Source organism: Hordeum vulgare, chromosome 2H (assembly GCF_904849725.1).
Source record: "Hordeum vulgare subsp. vulgare chromosome 2H, MorexV3_pseudomolecules_assembly, whole genome shotgun sequence".
NCBI classification, from domain to species: Eukaryota; Viridiplantae; Streptophyta; class Magnoliopsida; order Poales; family Poaceae; genus Hordeum; species Hordeum vulgare.
The window spans coordinates 624,447,536-624,458,091 of record NC_058519.1 but is presented as its reverse complement, the minus strand read 5'-3'; positions in this window follow the sequence as shown (position 1 = coordinate 624,458,091).

The window sequence follows — 10,556 nt, the reverse complement described above, 5'->3', positions numbered from 1 at the left end:
AACGTCGGCATCGGGCTGTCACACCCTTCCACGCGTGCGCCGGTGACCATCGACCTCAACGTCGCGTCGATGGCAGGTGATCATCGTCCGAAGGCATGAGGAAACGCCAGCGCGAGATGCCAGCCGACATGCTCACCTGCGCCTGCAATCTGTTCGATGGAATGCAGGCGTCCGTCGATGATGACATGGTCGATCGTTCCCTCGCGAAAATGATCTTTGAAGGTGCGCCGACGGCTGGTGCGTACGATCCCGATGAGAGCCAAAGCCAGGATAGCCGAGCGCCGTTGAGGCAAGTCACCAATGATCCAGATGAAGCCTTCATGCAAGATCACGTCGGCCTAGACGCCTTCCCGCTCGATCATGAGTTCCCGGAGGACTACGGCCTCGAGGACGAGGACGATGACATGGACATCGATGGGGAGCCTTTGTTCGAGGAAGAGCTCGCCAACCAAACTGTTGTCGGGGCGAAGCTTAAGCGCAAGAGCAAGCGGATGAAGGCATACACGCCGGCCGAGGGCAAGCTCCTTTATGAGTGTTGGAGGGACATTGGGCAAGATCCAAAGATCGCCATCGAACAAAAGTGGTCAGCCTTATAGACTTGTGTTCATCGTGAGTTTCAAGGAACCAAAGATGATGGACACAAAAAGAAAAGGGGAAACACAATATGAAACCTTTAAACCCTCCAAAACCCCTCCTTTAAAAAAAATCAACGCCTCGCTGCTACTGACATGTCGCCGCCTTTTAGTCCCGGTCGGTGTTACCAACCGAGACTAAAGGTCCTCCTACCCTCGCGCCCCACAGCGGCCACGTGGAGCACTTTTGTCCCGGTTCGTAACACAACCTAGACTAAAAGTTTGGGCCTTTAGTTCCGATAGTTTAGTCCTGGTTGGAGAACCGAGACTAAAGGCCCTCTAGAATCGGGACCAATGACCCTTTTCCTACTAGTGATAGGTCACTCATGCAACTTTTGCAGCTTAAATAAGAGTTTTTCAAGCCATCTATGAATGTCTTTGTATCTTATAATAGCCAGAATTATGGCTAGTGGCATGATATTATTATCATGTTCGACTCTTCCATGTTAACTTATTTTTCTGTGGCTAGCAAACATTGATTGGCTAAGTTAGCGTTTGCTCAAACCATCTTATAGCATTGCTAGTTGCAGGTGCAGGCTGATCCATGTGTTAACATGGACATTTTGAATATGATATATTATTGCTATTTAATTTAATGCACCTATATAACTGGTAAAAGGCGGAAGGCTTGGCCTTTTGCTTAGTGTTTTCTTCTGCTTTTGCGGCCCTAGTATTGGTTATCGGTGTTATGTTCCATATTGAGCGCTCCTAACACGCTTGAGGTTGTTATAGGGATCCCCTTGATAAATCGTTTCGGTTTAAAACTTATCTGGCAAAACCCAACTTTGGTACTCCATTTGCTAACAACTTAATAATTAAACAAGCATAGGGAGTAGCCATCCCGAGGATAATTAATCAACCCCCGGGCCAGTGCTCCGCTTGAGTGTTGGTCCAACCTAGAGCCATGTGCGGGGCCAATCCGGGTCAACTTGGAAGATTTCTATCAGGCCACTGTTTGTTGTGCTTATCAAACGTGTCCTGAGACGGGCGGTCTTGTTGGACTTGTTTTTACCTTCTCTATATATCTTGTGCATAGGGATTCCGAGGATACTTTAGGCTATCTCAAGGCTCGGGTTTTTCATCAAGGAATCCAAGGAGATCACGATTTTTCTGTGGTCGAGGCTTCCTAATCAGCTTGTGGTAGTTTGTGATGGACTAGTTGGAGCATCCCTGTATGGTTAATATTTTTCAGAAAGCCGTGCCCGCGGTTATGTGGCAACTTGGAAATTTGTTTAACATCCGGTTATAGAAAACTTGAAGTAAACCTAATTAAAACATGTCAACTATGTGCATTCCCGTGATTGTCTATTTCACGAGTCTCTACTCCGACTGATAACACTGTGGGGTTATGACTGATGTAAATAGGTGTTCAGGATCACTTCTTGATCATGCTATCTCACGATCGTTATGTGTAGACCACTCCACTTTAAATTATGTTCTCGTAAGTTAGTCACCAAATATGCTTACTGCTGTTGCAACCTCAACACTTAACCTTACAACACCCGATATCATGGTCGCAAGATTATTGAGTCCCCGTGGCTCACAGATTACTACACACCAGAGATAAATGTATCGCAGATCCAGAGCCGTTCGATGATTCGCGGCTCCAGTGGGAGTTCGATGAGGGAAGCAGGCCCAATTACATGTCGTACCCCGACGAGTAGAGGACCTTGGTCGTCTCCGGAGCTAGCGAGGCAGAATGATTGCTATTTTATTGTTTGTTTTCGTCCGTAACCGGACCCTGTCTTATGGATGACTGAAGTACTGTTGTGTGACTTGTAATTTAGCATGTGGCGAGTGTAAGTCAATCCATATACTCGTCTCTTCATAAATGTATCTGCGATGATTTATGTACTTGTGAAACGTCGAGATGCGCCTCTATCCATGTTAAGGCCTCGTCCCAAATATGGATAGTGCCACATCTTGGATGTTACAGAAACCCTTGGCAACAGCGTCGCCATCGTCGCGTCCCTTCTTGAAGGTGTTGATTGGTACCAGCGCTTCGTAGTCTTGGAGCTTGGTGGGAGACCTCCGGTGGACGCAGTGGTCACGAGGCTTCTCCATTTTTGTCGATCCGTCGTTGTCGGTATTTGTTTCTTTTCTTCCTTTTCCCGCTTCTTTTGAAGATGACTGTGCTACTTTTGCTACAACATCTATCATCGGTTGTATCGGTTGGTTGCTTTGTAATACAAAGCGGGGGAAACCTTTTTTCGTGAACTTATTTTCATAATGCTATAGTTTTCCAATCCTGCAATTAATAGTGAAAAAATAGAAGGGCTAGGTTTGAAAAAGATGAGTCTTCAATCTCGAAAAGAAAAGATGAATCTCGCATCATTTGGAATGGGAAACTAGAGAGATCATGAGAAAAAGAGTATTTTTGTTTTAACAGTACTGTTTCATAATCCAAATCCAAGAGATCTCTCACCCAAAGATAACACGACATCCCTCGCAGCAAAAAAAGGAAAAAAGAACAAGAAAATAACGTGACATCTACGGATATACATGTGCAGTTTTCATTGGATTCTATTGGACATTCAAATTGATAAGGGAAGAGTTGATGCCTTTGACCCATTACCGAGACCCTTGGAACAGTTCCAAAGCCTGCAGGACATGCTCCAAGGGTAATTTCAATCATTCTTGCGCTCTATCGGTCGGTTTCGATGATTTTCTGATATATCAATTAATGAAAAACCTAGCAAATCATTATCCTTGTCGGGCAGGGTTTGGAAGCGGTTCAAGTGCGTGACTCCCGGTATCGAGCCTGAGAAGCTCACCTTTAGAGCGGCTCAGGTAAGTTGTAGTATGATATACTTCTATTTTCAATACATTTATGATGCTAGATTATTATTTTGATTATATATATTCTATTCTCGTAAAGTGCGACCAGCAGCCACGGGGGACGCATCTATGCGGATACTATGTTTGCGAGACCATTCGCACGTTTACCTCTGAGCACAAGGATCACAGATTCGACGTAAGCAATGAACATTCACACCTCTATTTTTACCCGTCATTCTTTGTTATCATGATTGATATTCATATTCATCTCCTCTTCTTATATAGTACACGGCCATGAGGGAGAGGGTCCTACCAGAGCAATGCGCGATTGCTGTTGCAGAGGAGCTTGTGACCTTTCTGAGGACGGAAGCTATAGATGACAAAGGACGATTTAGTGTAGCTAGGGGCCATTACTGATGTTCGTCCATGTAATCGAATAGCCGGGCTCTAGTCCCGATAATCAGATCTCCATATAATTGTATATATATGCTCGCTTGTAAGATAAGTTAATCTCTACTATTAAAGCAGGATCGAACGTCGTGATGGTTCAACCTAGCGATGGTTCGACCTCCCAGCGATCCCACCTCCCACGTAAAAAAAAATCGCGGCTGACCGCCTTGTCCCTCTCTTCCCCCCACCCAGTCTCTCTGCGTCCCTCTCTCCCCCCCCCCCACCCCGTCTCTCTGCCTCGCCTCGCCTCTCCCGACCCCCCACTCCCAATCGCCACAACCGCACCACCAGCGCAGCCCTGATCGGCAACGATGGCGGGCGATCCGACCGGCGCCGGCGGCGGTGGCTGCGCGGCGGGCAAGGGTCCCCGCTCGTCGACGCGCCACCAGAAGTTTCCGTGCCAAGACCCGCGTGGACGACCTCCAGGAGATCTTCTTCGGTCTCCAGTCCGACCGCAAGGAGAGCCGCTCCGCCGACGCCGCCGTCCTCGAGGAGCAGGTCCAGCGTCACCTACCCCGCATCCTCCCTACAGGTGGCCCCACAAACCCTAGCCTTCCCTCCCCTCGCCGCAACCGCACCACCAGCTCCGCCCTGATCGGCACCGATGGCGGGCGATCTGATCGGCGGCGGCGGCGGTGGCTCCGCGGCGGGCAAGGGTCCCCGCTCGTCGACGCGCCACCAGCAGTTTCGCGACTGCGCCAAGACCCGCGTGGACGACCTCCAGGAGATCTTCTTCGGCCTCCAGTCCGCCCGCAAGGAGAGCCGCTCCGCCGACGCCGTCGTCCTCGAGGAGCAGGTCCAGCGTCGCCTCCCTCGCATCCTCCCTACAGGTGGCCCCACAAACCCTAGCCTTCCCTCCCCTTGCGTGTTCACGGTTTGCTGTCGCGGCGCGTCACAGAATTCGCTGGGGAACAAGCAGGTGATGGAGGCGCATGTAACCGAAGACATGAGACATCATCTAGGTCCTTGTTAAGGCAAGTCACAAACTAATGCTTGATATTTAATCTTGTATTGGTGTTTGATCTGTAGCTAATTATTTATATGATGGATTATGTGCAAGACAAAGATTATTCTTGTTGAGGAGGAGGAGGAGGAGGAAGCGAGGTGTCGAGTTGCTTGTGGTCGGGCGGCGAGCGGAGAGCCGCGGTTGTGGAGTTTGAGAATGCTAGAGTTCTTATAACTGATCAGAAGATCACAAGCATAAAGGAAATCATTCCAGTTCTGGAGCAGACTACACAGTTGAGATGTCCGCTGTTCATTGTAGCCGAGGACATTACTGGTGAAGCTTTGGCGACTCTTGTTGTTAACAAGCTCAGAGGTATTATTCACGTTGGTGCTGACATCATTCAGAAGGTAACTTGTTTAGACATCAATATGTAAACGGGTTGAACTATGTCGATCTCTTTCATGGCAACCAGATTGTAGGAACTGCATTTACCAGAAAACTGACCTGATAATAGTATGTTGAACACATGCTTGTGTGTATACTGATAGAGAATGCAGCAAAGGACGATCATTTAGGATAGTTAGACTTGTTAAAAGTTGATGTTCTGACTGAATAAGGTTTCAGGCTAAGGATGTGAGCTGCAAAACTTAGTACTTGTCGGGATTGTATATCTCTAGAAATGTGGAATAACACCTGTGTACTGTACTTACAATAGTTTGTCGATTCTGCAGGCATTGCAAGCACCGGCATCGCTGATTGCCAACAACGCTGGAGTGGAAGGGGAAGTTGTGATCGAGAAGATCAAGGATAGCGAGTGGGAGATGGGTTACAACGCGATGACAGACAAGTACGAGAACCTGATCGAGTCGGGTGTCATCGACCCCGCCAAGGTGACGAGATGCGCGCTCCAGAACGCCGCCTCGGTGTCCGGAATGGTCCTCACCATGCAAGCGATCGTCGTTGAGAAGCCCAAGCCGAAGGCTAAGGTCGCGGAGCCAGCGAAGGGGCAGCTCTCCGTCTGATCGAGCCTGTAAAGCTCTTCAGGCCTCGTCCGTGTTTTTTAGATGCTTCAGTTCAGGCCAAGCAGTAGAATTTTGATTGAGATCAACTGAAAGTGAAAAAGGACTAGAATAAGATTGCCATTTTTGCGAATCGACAGGTAACCTTCCTCGCCTGATCTGAAACTCTTGTGGATCAGAGAAATCTTCAGCGTCATTTTTGAAATAAAAATACCGATAAGACCACAGTGATTTCCATTGGAAAGTTTGTCAAGTTATTAAATTGTTGCACATCACAAATTTCACTGCCTGAAAAGGGTTCTTATTGGCTTGGTAGAGGGTTGACAGTCTAATTTCTACTTTTTGGCTTGGGATACTTATTGTAGCTTTATTGTGGTTCAGGTTTAGTCCAACCCTTTCCTGATGGTAGAGGGCCTGGAAGCTGAGCCCATGGGCGATGGTGAAGCAAATGCGTTGCAAAGCCATGTCGCAGAGCAGGGGATAGATGGAGATGAAGAACTTTGTAGCTGTCTTGCCTTTCTATAATTTTTCGGCGGTACCTATATATGTTTGGTGTTTAGTAAAGTAATTTCTCTTCTATGTTTTCTTGTATGTTCTACGCATTATTATTTTTCAGATCACGGGAAGAAAATGGACATATGATCTTTCAGTTCGTGTATGGACAATAGCAATATGAGATGAAAAGCACTCTGTCAAGGTATGTAATCCATTTTTATTGCTTCAGTTCTAGATTGACTGTTATAACTTGGTTCATTTGCATTGACAGATGTCGTATTTGTTCACAAGAAATATGGCAAGCTATGATGTCTAAGCGTAAATGAACTTTTATATTCATATTATAGTTTAATACTCTGTGCAGTATGTATGCAAAGCTGCAAACTAATTCTTTGAAGTATGCGTATTTATTCATGAATTAAGAACAACTTCTGCAGAGTTATATAATCTTGATTTGCCGTGAATGCGAATTGGGGGTACTTTGCTAGAAATATTTGTATTGCACTATTTGATATTATAAAACAGAACTGTCATTTTTTTCCAAAGTAGATAGGACTGCCACTGTCTTTTGAGTTGACTTAATAAAAGTTCTTTGATACTGGTCCATCACTTTCTAAATCTCTATACTCAAGATGAGCATTTTTCAGTGTTCAATACCACAAAACCTGACAAGTACGTTTAAGGCTCCAAGGGAAATCCATATTTCGCAACAATTTACAATTGTTCAGGTAATGACTCCAGAATGTTTTGAATAAAATAGTTCTAGGAGTTAGTTCTCTTGTTATTTTATCTTGTTTGATGGGATAGTCAAGGCATCACTTATTATTTGCCTTAACATGGTGTAGAAATAGGAAAGAACAAACATTGCTTATTATGGCTATGACCCAAAATAGTTTTAGTAAAATAGGATGATGTTGTGTGGACACTCTTTTATTTGGTTTTACTTTTATGTTTTTATAGGTTCTTTTTGTAAGTCCGTTGTTCATTGTTGCATTTCCTTAGTTTCCTGGGAACATATTAAATATCTTAAATTCGTCCTTCCTTTCATACAGATCTGTTGGTGCATTAGCACAACTCTGGTGACTGATTTATTGTTGTGCTTTCACACCTAGAAATGTAATCGCTTCCATCTGTTGTTCCGTATTGACATCTCTGGTTTTATCTTTTGTTCTTTTCTAAAAAATGCGTTGGATATCTATGCAAGCATTGGCCTGCTGCTAAAAACGTTAAGTTACTGCGTCTCTCAACTGAAGCATAAATAAGGGTGGCACTTGTTTACCAGTATGGAAGCGATGTGCCTAATTACTTTACTTTATTTGACAAAAGTGTGAGGATATGTGAAATCTTATTTTGCTTATCGTGTAGATTAGGTCTTTCCCAAACTCTTGATGCCACTATTTTAAAAGAATTTATATTATTTCTAGAAAGTATGTTTATGTTTACACCGAATTGTAATTGTGTTCTTTTGACGGGCCAAAGAGACGAGGTGAAAACTTACATTTTGGAGGCCAACTTCGTGTCAGCATGTAATGCAAGTGACTTCTGCTCAGCTGATTGCTTATCAACATGGTTGAGCCAGGAAGCAGTTACTACTTTTGAAGTTGCTTGGACTCAAGGCTGATTGGTGGACTTATATGTTATGATTCATTCTTACAATCAGTGTGGTATTCTTATGCTTGTGCTTAATGAAATATGACAGCAAACATCTTCCTTCTCATGTCTTTGTACTTTGTGCCAACAACGAAGGTTTGTGTATTGTCAGAGCTGAACTTGGTCCCCCATGGGGTGAAGTAGCGTCAAGTGTACCATGAAGAGACGTGAGATTTAGCTAAGTGACCGTGAGTGTGGGTTGTACAAATGTGCTAGCGGTTAAAATTTGTAAATCGGAGTCACTGTCGAACATGAGGTGTGAGGGGGTTAAAGGATGGGAGCATGTAAGTACCCAGATCATATCTTACACATTTTACTGATCAGGTCTTTGTGTTAGTTTGATTTCCTCGTCTATATGATGTATTTGTTTTTTCTTAATGGCTTTTGTGTTCACAAAAAGATTATCTTTGTTGTGGTCGAAGAATAAAGAGGGACAAAAATTAACATTGCACCACATGCATCTTTTGTTGTTTGCAAATAAGAAATCCAATGCACCATCATCCCTTGTGGTAGGTCAGATCGTTTCATTTGTCAGCTAGACATATATAAATACGCTAAAATCTATTATGGTATGTGAGGACCATTTTATACATGTTTTTAAGTTTAAAAAGGGTTCCAAGCCATGGTAGGGTAAGGCATTTTTTTAACTTCTGAAGCTATGACAATGCTAAAGTGAGGGCATATGAAGAGAATGGCTGTACAAAAGTAGGACGCGAAGGAAGATGCCATTTTGATGTGCACAAGAAGACACGACAAGTGTCAATGAGGGAAGAATCCATGCCAATGAGGAAAGAAGCCGGACAAACAATCAGTGTTTATTTTTATGTTATGGAAACCATATATAAGTCATGTTAGACACAATTTTGAGTTAGAGAAATTGTGTGATTGTTGAATTTGTTCGTTATTTCGTGGCAACGCACGTGCATTCAGCTAGTCTTATATATATATGCATAATTATTTCTATTTAGAATTATATGAAAACTAATTCCCGAACACCAAACGAGGCATCACGTTAATCTCCCGAACACCTAAACCCTAAAACCCAAAAATAAACAAAATTTGAAACTCTTTAGTCCCGGTCCGTGTAAAGAACCGGGACTAAAGGGTCTGCCCCTGAGGGCGCTCCGAGGCGCCCACGTGGAGCACCTTTAGTCCCGGCTTGGAACAGGGCCGGGACTAAAGGTTAGGCCTTTAGTCCCACCCCTTTAATCCCGGTTGGTGAACCGGGACTAAAGCCCCTTACGGGCCGGGACTATAGGCCCTGTCCCCACTCGTGGGGAAACCCTTTATTGTGAACTTATTTTCATAATGCTATAGTTTTCCAATCCTGCAATTAATAGTGAAAAAGTAGAAGAGCTAGGTTTGAAAAAGTTGAATTTTCAATCTTGAAAAAAAAAGATGAATCTCGCATCATTTGGAATGGGAAACTAGAGAGATCATGAGAAAAAGAGTATTTTTGTTTTAACAGTACTGTTTCATAATCCAAACCATGGACATGAGCTTCTCTCTCGCTTCTACTAAATCCAAGAGATCTCTCGCCCGAAGATAACAAGACATCCCTCGCATCAAAAAGGGAAAAAGAACAAGAAAATAACGTGACATCTACGGATAAAAATCACATGAAACTCTTTTCTGGTTTGGCCACTACCCAGCTCTCGATCTCCTTCATGAGCTGCTCCTGCAACTCGGACGGCCCCTTCTTCACAAACACGACACACATCCTTTCAAGCACAAGCGCATTGCGGAACAGCAGGCTGGCCAGCACCCTATGCTGCACGTCACACCGGTAGCTAACCATGTTGATCTCCTTCACTCGACGCCGCAAGCACCGTATGGAATAACTCGACGGGTTGGGAACTATGAGCTCCACAGGATCATGACAGGACTGATGGCACTGCTGGTGATCATCATCTGCGCCTCTTCTGTTCAACCGCTCCCGGTACATGGCCCTCTCTTGAGTCTCTTCCCCTTCCTCCAGTTCTCTTCGCTCCGGGTCATCCATGTCAAGCGACACAACCTCGAGTTTGGGCGTCTGCTCCAGTATCATCCGGACCGCATCGACGGTGTTGCTGCTTCGAATGGGGCCATGCAGCTCGAGCCGCGTCAGGCTAGGAAACGAGGGGAACACCGCGAAGAATTGAGCGTCCAAAACTCGGTGGTGCAGGCGCAGGTGTTTCGAGGGCGACACCATTCTGAGGAACCTTCTGAACCGGGCGAGGTCCGGCTTTGTAGGTGTAGCCTTGCAGAAGTCGATGGTGCACGAGGATACTGCCGGTGAGCCGTGCAGAGAGAGGAAGGATTCCTCGGGCACGGCGCCGCTGTAGTCCAGAGACATGAGCTCCGAAGCGTCGATGCTTGCTTTCTTCAGGTTGTGGCAGCAGCGGAGGGCCAACCTCCGGAGGCGTTTGTCGAGAACAACGACCTTTTCGAGGCCATCGTTGGCTTCCAGCGTGAGGTCGGCGATGCTGGGACACCCCGAGATGAGTTTCTGGATGGTTTCCCCGGAGTCATCGCCGAGGATGCCTGTCAGACGCAGGGTTTGGAGGAACGGCAGGTTGATGGCCTCCGGTAGATTCAGGTTGCAAT